Below are 25,658 nucleotides of genomic sequence, written 5' to 3' on the forward strand. Positions count from 1 at the left end.
TGTCGACACACGTCCCTATTGCTAACACCATCGATTCTCAGTTGAATTAAAGGACTTAACTCCTTGTCCTAACTACATTACTTTGCTACATTAATTGACAAACACTTGTAGTTTACCTTTGGAGCTGCTCAAACGCAATTACAGAGAGTTTGTCAAGATTGAAGAGAAAAGCAAAGACTAATTGCATATAATACACAATTAAAATGAATTACCACTTGAACTTAAATGCCAAAAACGACTGTTTCAATAAGTCTTTTGATTAGTCAGGTTTTATGCCAACATGACTGTTCTGCGAAAATGTTGACAATGGCCAGAGTCGATAAAGAAGAAGAAAACGAAGAAAACAGTAAACGTTTGGTTTACACGAAACGGACATCATCGTAATTCTAGTATTAAATTACTCTAAGTTTAGTTGAACAAAGTAAAATGTATTGCTCCATCAATCTCAATGCACAGTATGTGGTGTTGCTTAAAAGTTCAAAAGACAAACCTCAACTTCCGGTATTGTACAAACATTTATTAACACTTTAGCTACATTATGCTTATGACAATGTCACTCAATCGCCACATTACCCATTGACTTAAAACCTACCATTCCTGATTAGTTAAGATTTAGTACGAATTGGTGTCACAAGTAGTGTCTAGAAGTCCAGACAATTACAGGTCACTTTCTCATTTTCATCTCTCTAGAAGAACCTTTGAAAAAATAACCCACCTATTTTCTTTTTAAACATATTCAACAAAAGTTCCTTTTGATCTCAACCTTCTTCCAAATTGATTCGTGCACTTTATGTCGCGACGACGATACACAAGTGCGTTCATATTTGTTAGAAGCTAGTCTCAAAGATGTCTTACGATGGTTTATTTTGACAGCACGTCAATAGCTACCAGACACCATTCGCATAGCACCTCAAATAAACGTTTCTTCCCTGATCTTATAATAAAAAGCATAAAGTATCTTTCTCACAAAAAACTGAACCAATAATAGATACTCAAACCAAAATTCGAATCACTTTTTTAAAAACAAGTGGATTTTGAGAATGTGAGGTTATTTGTTTACTTTTAAATGCGATCCTAATGACAAAGCTAAATGGGCTCAAACAACCTAAAACAAACAGACCAAACAGAAGAGAAGTGAAGTTCACACAAGAAGAAGAAAAAGAGGACAAAAATCATCCAAACACACGTATCCTTAAAGAAAAAGAGGTACTGCTGCTATAAAGCGCACTTGCTTAAGAAACAATCACTCTGTGATGGTCTCTTTCTTTCCACCTCTACTTCTGCTCTGTTAATAATAATTATTGCAAAACTTTATTATTGTAAGACAAGTATTTTCCAAATTGTTGATAAAATGGAAAACTATTTCTAAATAAACTTTTATTCCGTCGTCGTTTTCTGCTCTAACTGCCGCAGCCACAAAAGGATTTGTACTAACAAGAAGGAGAAATATGTAGCTGGTTAAGAACACAATTAGTACCCAGAGTCAGGTTATTACGATGTCCCGACAATCAATGGAGATGAAGTCCAGTGTATCAGGATGTTTTCTCAGTGCTTATCATTTCCAATGCCCCAACGCAAAAACAAATCATTCAAAAACCATAAAGAAGTCATCGATATTGTGCGTGAATCTTTTATAAACGTTTTGAAAAAACGGTGTCTTTGACCAAGATACAGAAAGAGCGGTTATGATGATATCGTTACGTTCTTCCAGAAATGGTGAAAAAGAAAATGTCAATCAGACAAAATATAAAGGAAATAAGTTGTAAAACATGCGATTGGGTTCAGGTTGGAAAAAACCCGCACTTTTGACAAACGTTATTTACCCAATTGCACGACAACAATGTTTTGTGTCATACGACAAGAGCGTGCACGTGATCCCCCTGTCTATAAATTGGAAGACATAAACAAAGAATTGTTAAAAAGGAACATTTTACTTGCCTGCGTTACAACGAGTGACCAACAATGAATACAACGTATAGAATAGCGAAAGTATTCTTGATCGAAAAAGACGTTTGGTGGGAAAATATCGACTACAAGAAGAGAAAGTTTGTTGCATTTGATAGTCTCCAGTTTTAATTATTGGCCTGTCTAATCACATGTTAACGACTATATAATGAAGTAAATATTACCCTCATGCAGTTAAACACAGCTGCAGCGACTACTCAGAGTTCATCTCTCCAAAAATTACATTACAACGCAATGGGTGTAATGTGGTAAACATGGTTTCTCAAAATTAAAGTGTTTTTCTGCCAGGTCATTGTGGTATTTTGTGACATTGGAGAAGCTATTGGAAATATGACTTTTTGAAAAGTAAATAAACAAATTATAATTATTTTACTCCGCAGTTGTGTTGGTTATCCATTCCTTCGTTGAGATATACCGACAGTGACAGAAATAGTAGCTTCGCAAATACCAGTCACCATCACCTCTTCCATTAACACCTAGCACCCCTCTTCTGCAACCCTCTTTGGAAAATCTACATTCGTCATCTAATAACTCCTCGAAGACCAGTACCGTCGAACTATACTAATTGTATTTAGCATTACCTAGTGACAGTTCTATGGAACGGTTTCCGAACAACACATTTTGCTGTTAAACAGCCAAATTACCTCTGTCCACATAACTAGATAAGGAAGTGATTGTGGTACAAATAACTTATCCCACTCAGACACAAAATGTGGTCTGAATTCGTATTACTTGTCCCGTCGAAATATTTAGGGAAGAAATTCAAGAACAGTTGGACAAAGAGCATAATTTCATTTACGAATCCAAAACACATTAGCAGGCTGATCCAAACTAAATATCTATACCTTAATAATTTCAGCAGGATTTTATTTTAATGCTCAGCATATCGTCGATACGACTACAGCCATTTTCAACGATGAACTTGGCAAAGTACTAGACAAAACTCACTGAGGCGTACTGATCGACTACAATAAATGTCTTGTTACGTATATCTGATTCGATTCATATTTATTCTAATTTTATTGTTTGTTTGTCAGCTTTAAAATTTATTTTTGTTGTACATTCTATTATAACATAATCTTGTTTACATTATTTGGAATTTGTTTCGTCGGAAAATAGTTAGACCCTAACTGATACATTTGTAAACACATAAAGCTGACCTTGTTCCCGACTTTAATTCAAAATTACTAACAGTCACGTGAACAAGATTTTTTTACATTTATTTTTATTGTGGGAAAAATAAGGCTGAGATCGGGGCTGTGTTGGTACATGACCACCGACTTGTAAATAGATTTTGGTGAAGTAAACAACTTTTTAAAATTTTATTCTTAGAATAAAATGATTAGTTTTCGTCAGGGCCCTGTTTTGAGTACGTGATGTAAATATGATCATATGACCCTCATATGGGCACCCATTTTGCGCCTCAAAATTACTGTATAACTATTGTTATATATAAATAATCTCAGTCTGGGCTAAAAACACTTGGTGTCAAGGTGTTCATTTGTTGTGTCAGTTTGGAATAATTTTAATGTCTATTCGAATTATTTGGATTCAAGAGGATTAATTCTTTATTCCTAGAAATATATATGCTCATTCAGAATTCTTGAACAAAGACATTTCTTAAAAATTGTATTCGGATTCCATCACCGGAGTGTCATTTCTTGTGTTTCTACAAGGAACTGTAGACAACCATATTATACACTATACAGCACACGTCATCGCCTTCCATCTTGATTTCTTAGTTGGGACTCGAACTTGAATTTATTTGAACATTTCATTATTTGGACTTCTAAATTTTTATTCTTGGATTATTCTTGGATTATTTTTGGATTTGATTCTTAAAACCGTAAGTTCTAATTTTTTCATTTTTACAGTCTTTTTCCAGGGAAATAAATAATTTGTTAAATTTTTCAAAGCTTGTTGGTTTCACTCTTTCTTGTGTTACTGTTTTTTTGAGACTAAACACATAACATAAGAATCTCTTAATCTTAAATTGGATTTTTTTCTGACTGCAAGTCGCTCTTTATCAGATATGAACCTTGCTTTGCCAGAAAAAAATATTTGAGATCTTACTTGATTATGTGTGCAACTTCAGGACAATTAAGAGCAAACAGTTGCAACGGGATTTCTTGCGACGATTATGGAGGTGGATATGCTTTGTGAGACATTGATTTCACTCCAGACAAAGGCAGCGGCTAGACACGATTCCAACCCTTAATATCAAGCCAAGTCAATATTAAATTCGCACCAGCTCTGGCGATCACAGCATGCATAATTCGACAACACCATAGAAACAAACAGTTTAAGATAAGTGACATTAGACCATTAAATAATAGTACACGAACCTATGGAGATATGCGATGATGATGTTTTCTGTCCAGAATAACAGTCATAGACCGCAAGTGAAGAAGTTAGAAAAAGTAATAAATGCAGTCGTTATGTCAAGCTGGTCAGAACAAGGACAATACTTAGTCTTCTTGTTTCGCTCGTCGCTTGACTGAAAGAATCTCACCAGAGTAATGTTGGTCTCGTTATCAAATATATCATCCTCGTCAGAAACAACTCGACAAATGTTGATGAAGAGTCAAAAAGAAAAGCTGGGAGACTATCTTGGAAATGCTTGAATATCTCAGAAGAGAAAATTTTGAAATTGTAGTATAAAGAATTTTGTGACCATGTCTTATCTCCTTTGACTTTTTTGGAAACAAATAGCATCGAAGCTCTTTTGCAGCAGTTTATGGAGACATCGTTCATCGATTTATTTGACAGATATTTTCAACGAAAACCTTGAGTGTGAAATCATTACTTAATGTCACGTTTGAAAACACTGAATATCTGGGAATCCCATTACATTCTGAATCACAATCCGTACACTGTTTCTTGGAACCCAGTCGTATATTCTAAAAAGATGAACCTCCACATCAATACCCTAAAAATGCTCATTAGTCGTAGCCCATAAATACTTTGGTAACCTACTACTTTATCCGCGACCTCAGCGTGGATTGCTTTAAATAGTATGGACGAAATTGTTCTAGAAAACGAAATCTCTGACTCTATGGGAAGAAATGCTGTATCTACTCAATTCAACAATGAGAGATTACAAGGATCAGATTTAATTGTCTGTTAACAATATTGTGTTTATAATCATCATCAAAGCAAGCAGACTTTTACACCCCTTAGAACATGTACTGATTTAAAAGAATGTGATTTCTCTAGAAAAGACGATTAGTTAAAAAGGTGGAAGTGTAATCATAATGGCTATCTCTATTCTATAGCAGCGAAACTTAGTCTGTTTCAGTGCAAATCTGACACCATACGAGATCATTGGAAATCAAGTCTTACTTATTTAAACATGTTCATTTAGAAAACATTTTTTCCTTACTTTTAAAACCGTAGATGTCTTTTCGACATGGTCTTTTAAATTATGTTTGTCGTTCTTCGAATTTTTGCCAAGAGGGACGTTTAAATTCAGGTCCATCATCCATTGTTGAGAATTTCTTAGTAATTGCGGGATGTTAATCACTGAAAGCGGCGTGAAAATTTGTAATTTTATACTTGTATACATATTTGTCACAATTTGTAAAAAATATTACGTAACATTTTATTTTACCATTGCTAAAATTGTGTAGCAAATTTTTAAATTTGTTCCGACATTTTTCAGACTATAATCAATTCAGTAGAATTTGTTTATTTTTTGTTTTTTTATCAAAAATATCTTTTTTTAACGTAGGCTACAAATTTGTTCAGGATTTTTGTTTCGTGTTCGCTAAAGTCTCTGACAGTTTTGGAATTTTAGTCTAATCCAAAATATTTTAATATTACTTTTTAGGATTTCATTCAATCTCCTCAAACGTCCATAAGAGTTTATAAAATTTAATAATACTTGAAATTTTGGCTCCGTGGTAAAATTTCTATTTTTTAAACTACTTTTAGTCAAGTTGAAACTTTTACATCTATCCTGGATTTTTATTTTGTCTCTGCTGAAGTTTTTAACAGTTTCTAAATGCTAGCATTACTGTTATTGTCCGCCATTTTAATTTTATATTTCGGATAGTTTCTAGTACAACATTATAAGCAAATACAGCAACAGTGACAGGATGAAACAACTCAAAATTAATACAGATCGTTCATGCATTGATTTATAGATATACAATATTTACACTGACGATAAGAATGTAAGAATTAAAGCAGGAATTAAAAACTTGTATTCCAAAGAATTTTCGTTTTAAGATTCAGCAAGATTCTTATTCATTCACAATGAAAAATAGACAGGTGTATAATCACCAGATGCACAGCATCATGATGACCAACGATGAAGTGTCTGTATATGACACAAAGTGCTTCTTTGATGACAACATAAACACACTGCCATGAGGCCACACGAATATCTTGAAACCAAAATGGAAAATCAAGTCTCATTAAACGTTTGTTTCTTTTATTTCATTTCAACTGCATACAATCTCTGATGTCGTTTCACCTAGAACTAAATGATTTTCATCCAACACCATCGTGTCCTTGCTGCAAAAACAAAAGCATTCTTCAACAGATCCATTATCAAAGAGATGTACTTTTGCACAGTCACCCACACAGATGTCTACCACTTAGCCAGATTAAGTGAATTGCATTCGTTTTAACGTCATCAAGAGATTTCCACAAGCGCCACTTAGCAACCCATAGCTCTACATACTATTATATTTTATCTTCTGGATCAATTAGTATTCTTACATATATTTGATTTAATTTTTATTTGATTAAAGTTGTATTTGATTTGGTTTGATTGTTTGTGGGTTTTGGAATCATTTTGTTTTCTTTATATGTCAATATAATGTAATCTTTTTTACTAGGAATTTTATATTTTCCAGAAAATTCAGTTTGACCTGAGCTTTAACTTAGATACCTAATAATAGAAACACTGGTTTCTATTTTTGACATAGTTTCTGGCCTTGTTTGAAGGTCAAGTAAACAACTTTTTCTGCGAGAAAAAATGATTGGTTCTTATCAAGGACATACAGGAGCTATGTGACTTTTACATGTAAACATGATCATGTCATCCTCTATGACAACACACTAGAGGCTACATCATACGTCATCGCCTTCCATCTTGGAATTTTCGTCGGGACTCAAACTTGAAATCATTAGAACATTTCAATATTAGGACTGCAAAAACTTTATTCGTGGATTATTCTTGTATAAATTTTGGATTTGATTCTGGAAACCTAAGTTCTCATTTTTTTTTCTTCATTTTTACAGTATTTTTCCAGGGAAATAAGTTATTATATTTTTCAAAGCTTGTTATTTTCACTCTTGTGTTACTGTTTATTCGAGCCTAAACACGTAACATAAGAGTATTACCATTTTATCTTGTAAAATCCACTTTCTATTGTAGGTCTTATTGCACAGAAATTCGGTGTAACCTAAATAGTTCTTGCATTCAGTGTGAATTATGTTTATTGCATACAATGTGTTACTAGATTTAGTCACGCCACGAAAATATCATGTTTTTGGGGTTATTTCAATTATGTTTATCGATGCAAAAAAATAATTGACCTGAGGTAATTGCTTTCACTGTTAACATTGCCATCTGCAATAAAATAGATGTGAGAAAAAAAAGTTTCTTTTCTGTCGATTTGAAAATGTTGCACATTGGCCATTGACAAAACTACCTGTGTGTTTTGCTCCGAGTCCGATGAAAAAAATTCGTTTGATATAGTGTAGTAATATGTTGAGGCCGTCAGGCCGAGACCTATGTTCCAATGCCGTATCAAACGAGTTCTATCCTTATCTCGGAACAAAACATTTATATGAATTTGTATTTATTACATACAGCCTTTTAATTCATATATTCTTTTCAACATTATGAAAGATATTGCACAACGCCAAAATTCATATTGTGTATTTATGTAATCGGTCTGTATGAATTACAGATATGGATTTATTATTTACCTCTGAAGTTTTAAAGATATTTTATGAGGTATATAAATGGATTTAAACAGCAGTCAAAAGCAAGTTGATTTTTTTCCGACATCTCAAATGAAACATAGATTTTGGTTCAGTAGTGGCCATTTTTCTTACTTTCTCGTTACTGGATACACACTCTACTTCCAAGCACACAGTAATTAAATACATTCAATTTTACACTGAATGCACGTTAATTTACAGTACTTTCTTTCAAACGCTCTCTTTTATTTTTTATTTTTTAGTTTATTACACGAAATTTTTGATGCGATGAAAATGAAATGATAATTTAAGCATATTTTTTTTTAAAGAAATCGAAAATTCAGTTTCTTTCTAGCATGATTTTTAACATTGTTCTGATTTCCTGTCTTTATTTTCAACTTTAAACAGTCGCAATTATTTAAAATATAAACATGAAGTTTAGTTCATTTGTCTCAGTGATGACAAAATCTCAACAACATTGTAACATGGTGTAATTCTTCTAAATTTGCGTCATAATAAAAAACGCTGCTCCTTTCTGTGATACCTTCATGTTGCAAACGTTTGTCATTTTTAAGACATTCTTAAGCGTGATGAAGAGAAAGGCAAGACATTCTTGTGGGGTGAAGCAATAGATATAACCGAGTTTGCGCAGAATAAAATAAATATAAATCTTATCAAAAGTGTACATGAAACGCATTATGTATGAAGCAACAATTCTAAGAAAACGTTTGAAAAGATGGCGTATGGACAACAAAGAGTGCAAGGGAAAATGGTAGAACGAAGCGAAAAGCATCAAAAACTGTCCATGTAAAAGTAGACAGACGAGAAAAGGTCAAAAAAGACATATCACAAAAACTAGAGAGATCAAACTATAACGAGCTACAAAGAATACATTAGGAACAGATACCACACTAATTAAGTCTTCAGATTATGAGCATCACATTAAGCAGAATTTTACAATCATTAGGAGGCAACATCACCTCAAACATGACATTGAAGATACAGATGCATCTCTCATGAAAACCACGCGTCCTCTCATCCGGGAAATTTCATTTAACACAATTTGTCAGGATTTAATGTTCCCCTACATCGGCACCTGACCCGGTATATGAGGCATTACCTTAAATTTATTTTCCATCCTGATATTTACTTAAATTCTTTGTTATAGACACAACACACACACACACACACACACATTCACAGACTCATGCACTAAGAATATTCACAAGAAAGAACCGTTTACAAACCACAAGGTGTTTTACGTTGCCTCTTTGTTTGTTTGTTTGATGTGAAAGTAAATCAAAACGAAGAAACAAAACTTAAAGTTGACAAAAGGGTCCACTTTTTCTTAAACTTATCTCTTATATTATTCATTTTGGCGACATATTTTTTCCAACTTTTGCTTGATAAACACAATTTTTATAATAGGTGAGATCTGAGATATTTGATACACAACGTGCTCTGTATAAAACGTGTTTTGTAAGACAATTTTGAACATTTACAAGATCATGAAAGTTTCTTTTTCCTATAACGACATCTTTTCATGTAGTTTTAAAGTTTGGGTCGTAAGTTTGGATCCATTCAACAAATAATTTCCAGACATATTCAGTAACTGAAGAGTCAAAGATAAGTGCGCAATTTGTCCCTCCTTACAGAAGGGGCAGTTATCATTATCACTTGAATCAATCCTTTTCAAACACTGGTTTGTGGTAATATGTCTATGTAGAAAGCGAGAATTAAAACAAAACAGTGTGTGTCTTTCGTACAAAGATTAGCCAAAATAAAAGAGTTGGTCCATAAATTTGCACCAGTTGCACACCCTAGCTGCCTGGACCAAGTTTCGAATTAACCAGTCGGTTCTTGCATCTTCGTTCTTATTAGATCTTTATAATAAAAACAAATATGTTTTCTCTTATCATAACGAGCGAGGTTTTGCCGAGTATTACTTGGAAAAAGTTTCACTTTTTTTAAAAACAATCTCTTAATTTTCTTTATTCACTTCACTGATATCTTTGAGATAAGACCAAAGTATAGCATTGTGAGTTTGTCATTTTTGTTTTCTTTCATTAAAACACATTTTTTCTCCATCCTGTACATGATTTAAAACTGTCTATAGTTACTATATTAAGAATATCTTGATACAAATATTCCCGAACAGTCGATGGTTCATTTTTCCATCGAGATAAAGCATAAATAACATCATTCCAAAACATGTTTAAATTGTTTTAGATATTTCTTTCAATTTGGTTTTCCTTAATTTTAGTAACGGTTTATCTCCAAATTTCCCAAATATTTCTTTGGAAACAAGTTTTTTGCCAGAAACCATCTTCAAATTAGCAATTGACCAGTTAATATCAACTTTGGATCATTTTTTTCATTACAAATTTTATATTTCCAATCTAAATAGCTTTTGATTTAAAAACAGTGAGGTGCAAACCCGATACCGAGGCAAAGTTGTTTACATTCTGAATGGTTGTATTTAAGGACGAAGGAGAACCGTCTATTAATAAAAAGCATCATCAGGGTACTGCCTTAGTCTGAATACAATTTCATTTTAGATAATTCCTTTAACATTTTGTCTTCTTTTCAATTCTATTGCAAGACGTTCAATTCATAATATAAACAAGTAGGATGCTAAAGGGTCTGCCTGTTGAAAAAATGGGGATAACTGTCCATTATTAATGACACAACTTTTTGATTTATTGCAGAATACTCTCAACCACTGACATATAGCTTCCCCAAACGTTAAAAAAATTCAGGACATTCTCCAGAATGTCCCATTCGACCGAGTCAAAAGCTTTCTCGAAGTATATCATTAAAAGAAGACCAGATTCATGTTTTGTTCACGATACTGCATCAGGTCATACAAAGATATTTTAACAATGAATCTCCTTTTCATAAAACACTTTTGACTGTCACTAATAATAAAAGAGAAGATTTTCTTGACCGGGAAGCAACTGATACTGAAATGATCTTGTAATCGACATTAATTAATGTAATTGGTCTCAAACTTTTAATAATATTCTATCTTTATCTTCCTTTGAAATTCTGAAAAATAATGCATGTCATATCTAACATTTAAAGACTTCTATTTTTCCAAAAACTAAATTGGCAGTGCTAAATGAAGCTTTATTTCGTACTCATAACTGGGCTGAGCAGTTGTTGATTTGCACCTTTAGAGTAAATTCGATTGTATATTCTACCCTTAACAAGCGCAGAAGTTCAGAATCGTTTAACATTTGCCGTTCGTTAACTATTAACCTTTGTCTGATTTGCCTACTTGCTGTGATTCTAGAACGTGTTACAAAGGAAAAGATCTCGTTTATTTTAGTTATCCAATGTAAGCTTGATGCTAACATCTGTAAATATTATGAACATCTAGTGCTACAATTTCACACCTAACCCACAGTTTTTCAGTAAAGTACAAAAAGGATGCCGACATACAAACTAAATTCCAGTCAACTTTAATACAATGCATGATTTTCTTATCTATTTATGAAGAATATAATATAGATTCAGCAGACGATTAGTCAAAAAGAAGTTAAGGTAATGACCTTGAAATGTTCCAATTCCATCAATTTTTCTTTTATGGAGCCCCTGAATGACTGTCTAGAACAGAGATTTGATCAGAACGAATCATTTAGAACAAAAGTTGAGACGGTTCGAATTCTTCTTTCAAATGCTAGTTACTGACAATTTTCTTCTGAAATGTAATTGCATACTTGCGCACATATTTGTCTGCGTCACAATGTATTGATAAAGTTGCACAGTTTTCATCATACGGGCAATGTGGGGCAAGAGCAGCATTATCTGGCAGGAAAAAATAAGAAAGCCGACTGTCTCTTAAAATCTCCAGTATCTAGCTCACACAGATGTGGGATAACTCGTACAAAAGAGATATTTTCATATCTAGATTTCTAAAACTTTTCCCTTGAAACACCAGTGCTACAATGAATCAAGGGTTATGCGTGCAACTGCAATTTTTCTAGTTAAATTGTCTCTTATTACATGTTTATATAAGGCGCCATGTACTAGAACGCAATATTTCTGTGTTTATTTTACCCATCTAATTATTAAGCTTCCACGCGTTTCTTTAGTGAAAACTTAAACAGTGTACTGCGCTGATTATAATAAATACAGCGAAGAGTAATTTTTGCAAGTGTCTAGTCCTAGGGACGAATGATTTGGAATTTTTCCTGAGCCCTGCTATTAATTCCATCTGTTGCCTTTATCTGGCTGCTATAAATTTTGCAAATGAAATATGGTGTGAGCGATTATGACCTTCATGTTGGTCATATCATTCCAATTATCCCCTGTGATATTTCTGGTCCCGATCAACAAAACAAATGCTTCAATTTGAAAATATTATATATACTTGTTAACTAGTAAAAACGACTTAAAACGTGATAAACAACAATGGATCGAATTATTTAAGGTAGCTTCTTAAACACTAAAGAGATTTTGATGAGCATTGTTAAACCTAATTTGCCTTTAAAACCTTCCTGCACATTAAGGAGCTACCGTTGTAATGGCAAGCATTGTAACGAGTGAGGTTGCAGTCACAAATATATCAATACCAAAAAAGCCGTTACACATTTTATTTATCAATAGTTTTTTCAGGCTGAGTTTGAATTATAAAATCCTGTAAAATAGCCAGTTCCACTGTATGTCATGTAATCAATTCATCTAGTAAATATTTAACCTATATATCTATTGGAAGAAATTTGCCGACCAGTGATGTCACGTGTATATAAATTTTACTGATCGGAAAGTTAAGTTTTTCATGATTAGTTTGCTTTCTGTTTCTTAATTTTGTTCGCAATTGGGTTTTTGCTTGTTATTCTTTTCAGCTGTTTCATTGATAATGATTGGATGTGACGTGTGTTTTCCAACTATTTTCTGTAAAGTTTTACAGGTCATCTTTTTGTGTGTTCCATTTACTATTACTATTTTCATTTCAAGCTTGTACTCTTCAATTTCAGATACTGGTTTAGGTGGTCGTAACGGATATATTTTTCTTCCATACTACTCAGACAACGAATAAGATTACTCAAAGAAATATATATGCAGACAATTGACGGCAATGAACTATTTGACCAGCTAGTCAGAGAAGCTCGTTTCAATATGTAAACAATAAAAACGCCTACAAGACTAAGTATCAAAATGAACGATTGTCTGATCATTTCGTGGTCAATGTTGTTTTCTTTCTTTCTTTATAAATGATCATTTTTCTTTTGAACATAGAAGAATCGGATAGAATTAGTAAATGTATTGCGTGCACCACTATCAAAGTCATTCTTCTCTTAAATAGCTGTTACTAGCGTTTTTTAATGTCTGCTTTCTCCTGTTTTGGATTTATATTATTGTTTTGTTTCGTTTTGATTTGTGTCACTGATACAAGCCGTTGAACAGCTTTTAGCATCCTCTCTTGTTTACAACATTATTACTGGTTGAGTTTAACTAATTTAAACATAACAATGAATATTTGTAAACAGTTATGCGCGTAATATGAAGAAAACTTAATATCCAATACTTTTATTTACTGTAGATATTCCCTTATTTTTATCCGAGTAAGTTTAAAAGTACTCAAATGTTTTTCTTGCTTAAATAATCATTTGCTCTTATTTAAAACATCTGTCCCCTCATCAAACTATCTTTCAGGCTCTCTTTGCTTGAAGGTGTCGGTAAAAGTATTGTGCGTGCCATTTCTTTTATTTGGGTTTACTTTTTCGGCCCAAGCTCATCATTGTAATGGTTTCTGCACGTCAACGATGTCTTCTTGCGACAGGTCATCCACGTGGGTACCATAATAGATCCTTCTAATTTTAATTCTTTTTAGTTTGGTTGCATAATGTGCAGGTAGAGCGATTGGTTAACCATTCTTTCAATTCAGCATATTTTGTATTGATATTTGTACAGGCAACTGAACTTTAATGGTCACAGTAAAGGTACCGAAAAACGTCTTTTACTAGTGGTATACGACAATATCCACTTAAAATGATCTAAATATATTCAAATAGTGCTGTATGCTTTATAAATTTCAGTTTCGAGTGATGAACGATTCAAGAGAACTCCTATCAACAACTGAAGATCCTGTAAAATGTATGATATCTGATCGATATCAACTGTTATCATTAGGGATTTATTAAAAACACAAACACTGCTCCATGCACTGAGTCACAATGTGTTGTTCTCATCTTTGTTTTCTACAGTTCTATATATGTCCTTTTGCGGATTATTTTAACTTGACCTTATAAAGTTGATGAGGTCTTCGCATTGTACCAATTAATGCAAACTTGTTCATATAGCTACATCAAAAATACATAATTGAGTTCCTTTTCATACCTAATAGTTCTGACCATCATGTTATGTGGACTGATTCTACTTATATAAATTGTTTCATCAATTAATTCATTCTGTAAATCAGCATCTTTCCTGAAAATTTCACAGATCATCATTTTGTTGTTAGAAATAGGCAAGTCAACATTTGTATTATCTTTAATGTTCTTTTGTATGACAACTGACCTTGACCTTACTTTAACCTCATGCAAAACTTAAAAACAAATAAATACCATGATTGTTGGTTTTATTTTGAACGCATTAATCATTTATATCACCTCTAAGAAATGTTTCGAGCTGATCACAATATAGATGTACTCTATAATTTATGTTGCTTAAAGAATTTCAGCTCATTTTTTGTTGCAATTTTAAGTACCTAAATTGTAACATTTTATCATCTATATTCAAGGTATGATCGAATTGGCGTGTTTTCAGTAGAAAGGTGTCAGCCAGTTCTGAACCACATCTCTCAAAATCCAATAGTAACGAAACTACCAGTTATGCGCGCGTTTTGTTTTATGTAGTAGTAAGAAAATTGCAAATCTATGAATGCGTTTTTGTTTCTGCATTAGTACGGAAATTACGCTAGTTATGAATATTTTTTTACTATATTACATAATAGGCTTTTAAGTATCATGATGGTAGGTAGGCTAGTGTATGGTCTAATGGGCGTTATGGCATTTGAATTAATCAATAACGTTTTTTATTTGCTGTGTATGCACGCAGCCCACAGTACAAAATTATTTCTATTTTAAATTTAACTATTCGTTGGCAAACTAAGATTCCGATTTCTCAAGATGAGAAGTACATAAAATCTAATCATAAAATGACGACATGTGTACCTAGTTAGAGAATTGATCTCAACACTGCAGGTCTGTGAAGTTTGTATAGATAGATCGGATAGTGGCAAACAATTACATATTTTATATCTTCTTTCAAAACAAACATGGTTTTATTCAAAATTTAATGCAAAGGTTAAAAGTTTTTTTAAACGTAAGTATCGCTTCACTTCTGAAATTTATCTTGATAATGTTCACATGTCACATTTGAAAATTTCTAATGTTTAGTTATGATTATCATCTGGTGGTATGTAAGTATTGCCTGGTAGGTGGACAAAGCTGCAAATGAATTAATTAAAGAAGAACTGTCTTTTATATGCAATAAAATAGAAATGAGTATCATTTATACGTAAGTTTGACAAGGATTTAAGTATTTAAGTATTTATACATAAGTATTAAAGGTGAAGACCAAATATGTTTTAATTTGTTGAACTTGTACATTCAGAAAAATATTAGAATTAGGCACAATTCGGATGCGTAAGGCTTTTGGACTAAAAATAGAATTCTATACCTAAAGAACAGATAATAAGGAGAAGGACAATGACGATGATGATTATTATAATTTTAATACAGCCCTAATTCGTTGGTTGCAAGACTCATAACTGAAATTAGTCTGCGTTTCTTCTACATCCTTTTTTTTTTTAATCTTTCAATTTTTGTCCCATATTTTTGCTTGGAACAATATCATTTTATCAATTCATGAGCTTATTTTCCTTATGTCATAAATGTATACATATTGGAATGTAGCAGAAGTATTGTACAGGGAATACATTTGTTCTTAAGAACTGGAGTTGTTGTAAATGATACATACAATTTCTCGGGTTTGATTGGTGCTTAAGTTAAAGGAAGTCTTGTTGGTTGGAATACTGCAATTCATCACACGCCGCAACATACGTTTGGTGTCAGTTGCACCTGCCATATTGACTGAATGAATCATTGAATTTTGGAGACGTTTACGATGTTGGCACTGCAAGTAGATGCATGTGACTATGAAGTGCTTTCTGTCGTCTGGTTCTCCATTATAGATGGAGCAGATAGTGGAGCCGAGTAGGTTGACCTTATGTCAGTTGAACTGCAATGTGTATGTGCCGATTACAACCCTTGCTGTAATGGATGCTTTCGCTTGATTTATAGTTTGGGCTGAGACGGATATCCTTAGGGGTGTGTATGCAGCAAAGGGATGTATTAAATATGGAGGAATCTAAATGACGATTTGATTAGTCTCTTCCCATCTCTTGCGCTAATATGCTCCATGAAACATACGGGCTTTGATCACGCCAAATGTCCATCATGTAAGTACTATAGTCTGATTATACCAACACGTTTATTCGTACCCCTTACCGATTTAAATAATAGAAATCTTTAATGTGATAAAAAGTGTAAGGAACTTAGGCAATTCATTCACTGATTTAAAATTTCTAACCTGACTGTGAGTAGATTGGCCCTAACACCGTCATCACCTGCGCGTTTCATGCTTAACGACGTTTTCAATACAATAGACAGACATGCTTGAGATCTCTTTCCAGTTCCTCGACAAGTCCATTTTCAGCAAAGAGGCGTGTTCACGACTACAGATGTACATACATATGTCGTCTGCTTCCAATATTTACAATGTCGATTCAAGTAAAGGAAAAGAATGACAACAACAAATTTACCTTTCACGTGGATTTAAGAAGAGGTTTAATTTCTATGTTAATGTGTGCAAAGGATAAAATTCCAAACTCTCAACCTTACAGAATTTATGGAATTATCCGGCAGTTACGGAATAGGATGAACTACATCATTATGTTGTCTGATCAAAGTGTGTGTGTGTGTGTGTGTGTGTGTGTGATTTGGATTTTTAACGTAGCTTTAAAACAATTTTGTCATATCGCTACGATGTCTGCAATGTGACAGTTTATAGTGAAGTCTAACACTGGGGCATAATGCCGCAGACATGTAGCATGATGTCCCACCCAGACACATTATCCTGACACCAGGCCGACCAGTTCTAACACTGATCAAAATAAACTAGCCCATAGTGTATGGCGACGTGTTAGTATGGAAGTCCGTTAAGCATGAAAGGTGCAGGGGATGCCAGTATTAGTGTCATTCTGGTCACAGTCAGGTTAGAAATTATAATCAATGATTCGGTTGACTTAGTTCTGTGCAATTTTCATCCCATTAAACGTTTTCGTTATTGAAAGCGATAGGGTGTACAAACAAACGGGTATGTATATTCATACTATAGACAACTTCGTGATGGAACAAACCTCCAAATGCCCTATAACAAACTCTCTTTTACCCAATTCTGTTGCAGAAAGGAATCTTCTGTCTGTGTATATCCGAAACTACTATTCGCAGTACTCGTTCAAATCAGCCCTAAATATAAATCTAGAAAAACTCCTAATCTATACCATCAAGGAGAACGAATAGTACAAAGTATGCACACAATACTACTTGGCTGTAGTTTATTAAACGACGATCTTTCCGAAAATCATGTGCCATCCTGCAAAAGATGTTCATGCAGTGACTCAGAAACCGCAAGGAATTTTGTTTTAAGCTGTGCAAAATATGTTACTCTCAGAAACCGAATAATAGGAATATAGCACCTTAGTACATATATAAGTTTGTTATTATTTGGCAACCATTTTGCAATCGGTTGAGGTCAACGAAGAAATTACAACTACGAGATTTACCTGATCAGTAATTATGTCTTAACTTTAAACGATATGTATTTATTTTAAATATATAACACTCATGTGTTGACTTACATGTATACAGTAAAATTCTTTTATTGTAACACTTAATAGTTGCTGTCGGACATGTTAATAATATTGTACGCAGTCCCAATCAGAGGGGGAAGGAACAAAGGAGATATCTCTTAAATATTCGAGCCATTTCGGGGCCTCAAACTCTCGAAATTGACCTGGCCTCTCTAAATGTCTGATGAGGCCTAATTGAATAATTATGTTTCATTTAAAATCGCAGGATAATGTTTTAATGTTTGCAATAGTATGCCTTCATTAATCACATCAGTCACGTTTATAAGTAAATATTTATATTACTGAGGCGAGAGTTTGAAATAAACTTATGTTTGTTGCTCATCTGTATCACTTGGTTGATTTTACGTACTTTCCACAATGACTTCTGTAAATAAATACTGTTTAAACCAATATGAGTTTATGCATCCTAGAACATACATTTCCATCGTTGTTTGCCAGGGAAGTTATCGCTGATGAAACGGAATATTTCTGTACGGTTTTCCTTATGTGAATAAGAGAAGCAGCTGTTGCTACCTTTATCTTTTATGCCAGCTGCCTTCTCGCTGTCACCAACTCTACATATTCCGGCTGTCTAGTGGTGCTGCCAATAAGTGCCATGGATTTCATTTCTATGTTGACGTTAATGGGGTTTGCACTTATAAGTATATAAATTGCAGTAACATTTCTCTGGAGGAAACTGTATCCCACCAAAACTCTTTAGTTCAAACTGTTTCAGCGTACCCAGATCAGATGTTGATATCCGTGTCACGCTTAGGCCGCAGACAGCTCGTGTACGTGAGAAGCTGCAATACATATTGTTAGATAAAGTTGGGTTCATCCAATTCTTCCCATGTAGGTCTGCTTCCATGATGGAAAACAGCGCTTATTCCCTGTCATTATTCGATCCTCAATATCTGTTTTCATGTCGGCTGTCCTATAAATACCAAGGTAGGTTGTTGAATCGGTTCCCTTAATTATCCTTTTACCCATGTTCCAGAATTGTGCTGCTCTTCCTTTATAACCAATGAAGATCACGATATCGCTGTTTAGTTGGTTGATTGAAAAGCGGTCAACGCTGGAAAGGTTGATGTAGTGAGATTTTCAAGTCTGTCGAGTTATTAGCAAGGATTTCCCAGTCATTGATTATGGGTGTTTCTGTGAAGATTGTCCCAACTGATGCCACAAGAGTATTCACCTTGATTGTGTGTATTGGTCATTGTTGAAAAATTATAGAGGGTAGGGGATCTTCTGGCGTTTTGCTTAATTGTTTAATTCTCTATCCAATGTGGAAATGGTTGCTAAGCTGGTCTAAATATACCTGGCTTCTTTTGGATGTCTTCATGCCATGGATAGAGCGTATGTCTCGTTTGTATTTCTTGCCTCATCGATTGCTTCAGATACCAGTAGTGTTGCATAGTTAGATTAAGTGTTTTCGAGAAACCCTTTTGAAGTTTGTTTTGGTTAGGGGTCAGTATACATTCACTTCTGAGATAATTACGCTATGGATGATGTCGTTTAGAAGCCTGGCGAGCAGGTCGCAATATTTAATATTTTATGCGGTTTTGCCGAGGTGGTCCAGAACCATTTTATTCTTCTGATAGTTCTGGTCTGTAATGGTGCATTATTCGCTTCTAGCTTTACATTCCAAATAATTATCACTATGATAAAATAGCCTAAAGCATTTACATTATTACGGAAGGTGGTGGAAGGGTGTGTATGCATGTATATATGTATCAGGGTAGCAAGTGCGTGTCAGCACAATAGTGGTCACACAATTAGGATTACAGATAAAGTTCGAAAAAATGCAAATAGAAAGAAAAATTGGAAGAAGAAAAATTAATAAAACCTTGGAAGTCAAATCCTTCCAAGACAAAAACGCATAGGAAGATAAGATCTTCAGAAAACTTATCAGCACAATAGTGGATATGGCGACAATTAAAAGTAACGGTCTGTTATGTCAATACAGATAATTAAATTAAAACAACAAAGCCAAAAATTTGGAATATAAACCCTGACAACCAAAACCTCAAACACAAAGTTCTACAAGATAAAAGATTGAAAACAACAATGCAAGTGTAAAGAACTTCAAAATAGTTTAGCAAGAAAACCGTACCCAAATTTAAAACCGAAATACTCAAGGTAAAATATCACAAGTAAAGACCTGATAATAGATAAATAATGACAACGAAAGTAATGACAATAATAAGCAGACCAAACTGATGTCACTAGAGGAAAGTGGGCTGAACAAACTGACTGGAAGAATGGAAAAAGAATATACGCAAAGTGGGTTAAACCAAATAAAATTTTGGAGGTATCAAAATTTCTGAGAAATCTTCTTCAGAATTTAATGAAATTATCAACATGTTTTCATTTTTATGATAAAATAATTAAAAATTACTTTTTTTACAAAATGATTGCATTTGTCACAATTTGATTTAAATGTTACAAATTTAATTATATTCATTATCCATTGATCACATGTTTGACACGTGGTACATATAGCAAGGTGGTGGCCAAATGAAATGTTATGAAAGATATTCAGGACAAGTCAACTTTTAGAAACATTTGGATTTAGAACATAAGTCAGTTTTAGTTATTTCTAGTGCATGTTAATGTGCTAAGTACACACATTCCATTTTATGAATGCAATCATCATAAGATTATCAGGAGGTGACTCGTTCTCTGTCTGTAAGTGTGTTTTATGTTTACTGTATGTTTGTTTACGGGATGTTTACTGGCTTTTCCTTATGAAATATCTTGTCCAGATGCTGGCATCCCACTCAAAGTTTTTCCTTTATATTATATCAATTGTGTAGCTAGTAAATTGTAGGCTTCAGTGTCAACACTTTGTATTTTATCAACAAGCTCTCTGATGTCAAGTGGTGTCATATATAGTGCAAGTTTAATCATCCCACTTTAGTTATAGTTTTAGACTACAACGTATACAACTGTTAACATACATGAAGCAAGTTCCTCTACTATTGGGTAACTGGGGTGGGGTTTGTGATTGTCTTTTAAACTGAGATATTTTATTTTGTATTTTATTTTCTTTTGTTTCAAGATTATATTTTTTATCAAATAATGACAGTGTTTTTATGATACTGTCTTTTTACTATACATCTGTTCAATATATTTGTTTCAGCTATTTATTTAAAAAAGTATCAGGCCCATGCCCCAGAAATTATGTTGTAGGACACTAATGTAATTGCAGTTTATCATTGAACGTATCACGGTATGTTTAGAAATACTGGTACTATACCGAGCTACAAAACATTTCATCATACTAATCTCTAGTATACATCGTATAAAATATAATGATTATGTACATCGTGTAGATTATTAAGATAAGAATAAATACCTTTATATTATGAATTATATTTTTTCATTCAATAAACAGATCTTACACACCAAGAGATTGCAAAGAATGATTTTAGATACATTATCTGAATGCTGCAGATTCGCTCTTGATTTGCACCACAAAAAAACACAGACATTTTACCGAAACTAGTAAAATTAACAGCTGACCTCATCATTTAGTGACTGGATTACCTCTTCTTTTTTTTCTTCTTACTACATGATCCCAAACAATGATTTTCAGATCCATTACAGAACGCGTCAGATTTGTAAATATATCGCAGCATCTTTACAACAAAAAAAAAACAAACATATATTACAAAGAAAGGAAGAAATAATAGAATGTGGTCAATAAATATTCTTACTCTGAAATATAACTTTTCTTACTTTAGAATACTTTTATAAACTAATAATTGAAATAAATACCTTTCGTATTAAACTGTATACATAATGAATCCAAAACGGCAAATGCTTAGATCCAGATCAACCATTTCACTGACAAATCAGGGTATATGTTGGTTGTTCAATTAAAATCATTTGTAGAATGAAGACTGTAGATATTAAATCTGTTAACCTTGTTGGATTGTGTTATAAATAAGTTTCTACACTTATCAGTGTTCACCATACATCACTAAATGCACAGATTTAATTAAAAAAAGAAGCAACATGCAGATCATGTAAAGTTACATATACATGTATAAAATTCATGTTAACATTTGATTTTCGTTTGATAAAATATTTACTACACAGCTAGTTTCATGCCTTTTTCAATATTTGTTTGATTACTTAGCTTTTAATTTGGACAGATATAAAACATATCTGATATTCGCTGAAACTAATATAATTTTCTGCTGATCTCTTCATTTAGTGCTTTGGAAAACATCATAGATATGTACAACTATGGTCTAAATTAACATTAACAAGACTTACATGTGTAACCTTATAATGCACCATTAGTTTTGTTTTTACTCTATCAGAAGACACAAGAGTTCTTTTGGTGAAGCATCAGACTCACAATTCAAGGGTTGTTAGTTCAATACTTTCCTGGCCCAGTCTGGATTAACAACCTCGGTGTGTAACGGCAAAAGGTACTTAGCTCTATTTTCCTAAACATTTTCATAGACAATAACATAATAAAACGTGCCATTAAACAAAGCTTCTTCTCTATCATCATGATACCTAATCACGACCTTCAGGTCCATCAGGCTACAATGAAAGTTTGTAACCACGTCAGATCACATGTTAAAAACCAAAACTTTATATTGCTTAAACAACAATATGATTATCAAATAAATGTTTAAAACTATTATCTTACCTTAGATTCAGTAAACTAAATCACTTTTTCTATCAAAAGTCAATACTAATCTGACATAGTGGCTGTTCTAGAAACTGGTCTTCTAAATCAACATAGTGTTCATAAACACTGCAATGTCTGTAAGTTATATTCGTTTTCTGTAAACCCTGAATCCAAAAAGTCATATTAGTTTTGTACTTCTCTCTTTTTCTTACAATATATCCTTTTTTAAAAATACAATTTTTTTATTATGAATGTGCTGAAAGTTTAAAACATGTATATTGTATCTACAAGTATTTATATGGATGAAAACAAATGATTAATTATAAGTGTTAAAAAAAAATATAATAAACAGTATAGAAGCATACATGTTTGATAAGTCCAAAACCATTACTGCAACATTGGCAATATTTAGAACTGACGCTAACTTCTCCTTATGGTTCAGTATCTTTCCTGACTGGTCCAGTGAGGGTCTTAACTTAAGAATCCGTATATTATTAGGTAAAGCTTACGTTATCTAGTACATACACTGTTACTGAGTAATTTGTAAAACAAAACATATATCATCAAACTGGAGATTTAATACTTTGAGAGATTCAACATGTCTTACAACTGTACGGTGTTTGGGGCTGCACTGAAGAATGTACAACTTAGAATCTTTTGACACAATGTTTGTTAAAAGTAATATACGATACTCATTCTAGAATTCTCGATCAAAGTGTTTGGCATGATTGCCATTAGATATCTATGTTCGAATTTTAGTTCGAGGTGTTTGGTAAGAGTGTCATTACATGCTTATTCTAGAATTCTATTTCAAATTGTTTGGTAAGAGTGTCATTAGATGCTGATTCTAGATTTAGCTGTCTAATTGTTTGGTAAGAGTATCGTTAGATGCTCATGCTAGCATTCTACGTCACAGTGATCGGCCAGAGTGTCACTAGATACTCATACTAGAATTCTATGTCACATTGCTTGGTAAGAGTGTCACTAGATCCTCATGCTAGCATTCTATGTCAAAGTGTTCGGCAAGAGTGTCACTATATGCTCATGCTATAACTCTATGTCAAAGTGTTTGGTAAGAGTGTCACTACATCCTCATGCTAGAATTCTATGTCAATGTGTTTGGTAAAAGTGTCGGTAGATGCTTATGCTAGAATTTTATGTCAAAGAGTTTGGTAAGAGTGTCGTTAGATATTTATGTTAGCATTCTAGTTCAAAGTGTTCTGTAAATGTGTCACTAGATGCTCATGCTATACTTCTATGTCAGAAGTCTTTGGTACAGGTGTCGTTAGATGCTCATGTTAACATTCTAGTTCAAAGAGTTTGGAAGGAGTGTCATTAGATGCTAAGGCTAGAATTTTAGTTCAAAGTGCTCGGCAAGAATGTTGTTTGATGCTCATGCTAGAATTTTATGTCAAGTGTTTGGGAAGCCTGTCATTAGATTCTCCTGCTAGAATTCTAGTTCAAAGTGTTTGGGAAAATTGTCGTTAGGTGCTCATGCTAGCATTCTAGTTCAAAGTGTTTGGATGGAGTGTCATTATATGTTCATGCTAACATTCTAGTTCAATGTGCTTGGATGGATTGTCATAATATGTTCATGCTAACATTCTAGTTCAAAGTGTGTGGATGGAGTGTTATTATATGCTAATGCTAATATCCTAATTCAAAGTGTTTGGATGTAGTGTCATTAGATTCTCATGATAGAATTATAGATCAATGTGTTTAGATGGAGTGTGATTAGATTATTATGCTAGAATTCTAGTTCAAGGTGTTTGGGTGGATTGTCATTAGATGGTAATGCTAACATTCTAGGTCAATGTGTTTGGATGGAGTGTGATTAGATGCTCATGCTAGAATTATATATCAATGTGTTTAGATGGAGTGTGATTAGATTATTATGCTAGAATTCTAGTTCAAGGTGTTTGGGTGGATTGTCATTAGATGATAATGCTAACATTCTAGATCAGTGTGTTTGGATGGAGTGTGATTAGATGCTCATGCTAGAATTATAGTTTAAAGTGTTTGGATGGAGCGTGATTAGATCCTCATGATAGAATTCTAGTTCAAAGAGTTTGGATGGAGTGTCATTAGATGTTCATGCTAGAATTCTAATTCCCAGTGTTTGGATGGAGTGTGATTAGATGCTCATGCTAAAATTCTAGATTAAAGTGTTTGTATGGAGTGTGATTAGATCCTCAGGCTAAAATTCTAGATTAAAGTGTTTGGATGGAGTGTAATTAGATGATCATGCTATAATTCTAGTTCAAAGTGTTTGGATGGAGTGTCATTAGATGCTCATGCTAACATTCTAGTTCAAAGTGTGTGGATTGAGTGTTATTAGATGCTAATACTAATATCCTAATTCAAAGTGTTTGGATGGAGTGTGATTAGATGCTTATGCTAGAATTATAGTTTAAAGTGTTTGGATGGAGTGTGATTAGATGCGGATGCTAGAATTCTAGTTCAAAATGTTTGGATGGAGTGTTATTAGATGCTAATACTAATATCCTAATTCAATGTGTTTGGATGGAGTGTGATTAGATGCTCATGCTAGAATTATAGTTTAAAGTGTTTGGATGGAGTGTGATTAGATGCTCATGCTAGAATTATAGGTCAACGTGTTTGGATGGAGAGTAATTAGATGCGGATGCTAGAATTCTAGTTCAAAGTGTTTGGATGGAGTGTGATTAGATGCTTATGCTAGAATTATAGTTTAAAGTGTTTGGATGGAGTGTGATTAGATGCGGATGCTAGAATTCTAGTTCAAAATGTTTGGATGGAGTGTTATTAGATGCTCATGCTAGAATTAAAAATCAATGTGTTTCGATGGCGTGTAATTAGATATTCATGCTAGAATTCTAGTTCAAAGTGTTTCGATGGAGTGTTATTAGATGCTAATACTAATATCCTAATTCAAGGTTTTTGGATGGAGTGTCATTAGATGTTCATGCTAACATTCTAGATCAATGTGCTTGGATGGATTGTCAATATATGTTCATGCTAACATTCTAGATCAAAGTGTGTGGATGGATCTTCATTAGATGCTTATGCTAGAATTATAGTTTAAAGTGTTTGGATGGAGTGTGATTAGATGTTCATGATATAATTCTAGGTCAACGTGTTGGGATGGAGAGTAATTAGATGCGGATGCTATAATTCTAGTTCAAAATGTTTGGATGGAGTGTG

This window comes from Sinohyriopsis cumingii, chromosome 2 (assembly GCF_028554795.1).
Source record: "Sinohyriopsis cumingii isolate HCF-2022 chromosome 2, ASM2855479v2, whole genome shotgun sequence".
In the NCBI taxonomy this organism is placed as follows: domain Eukaryota; kingdom Metazoa; phylum Mollusca; class Bivalvia; order Unionida; family Unionidae; genus Sinohyriopsis; species Sinohyriopsis cumingii.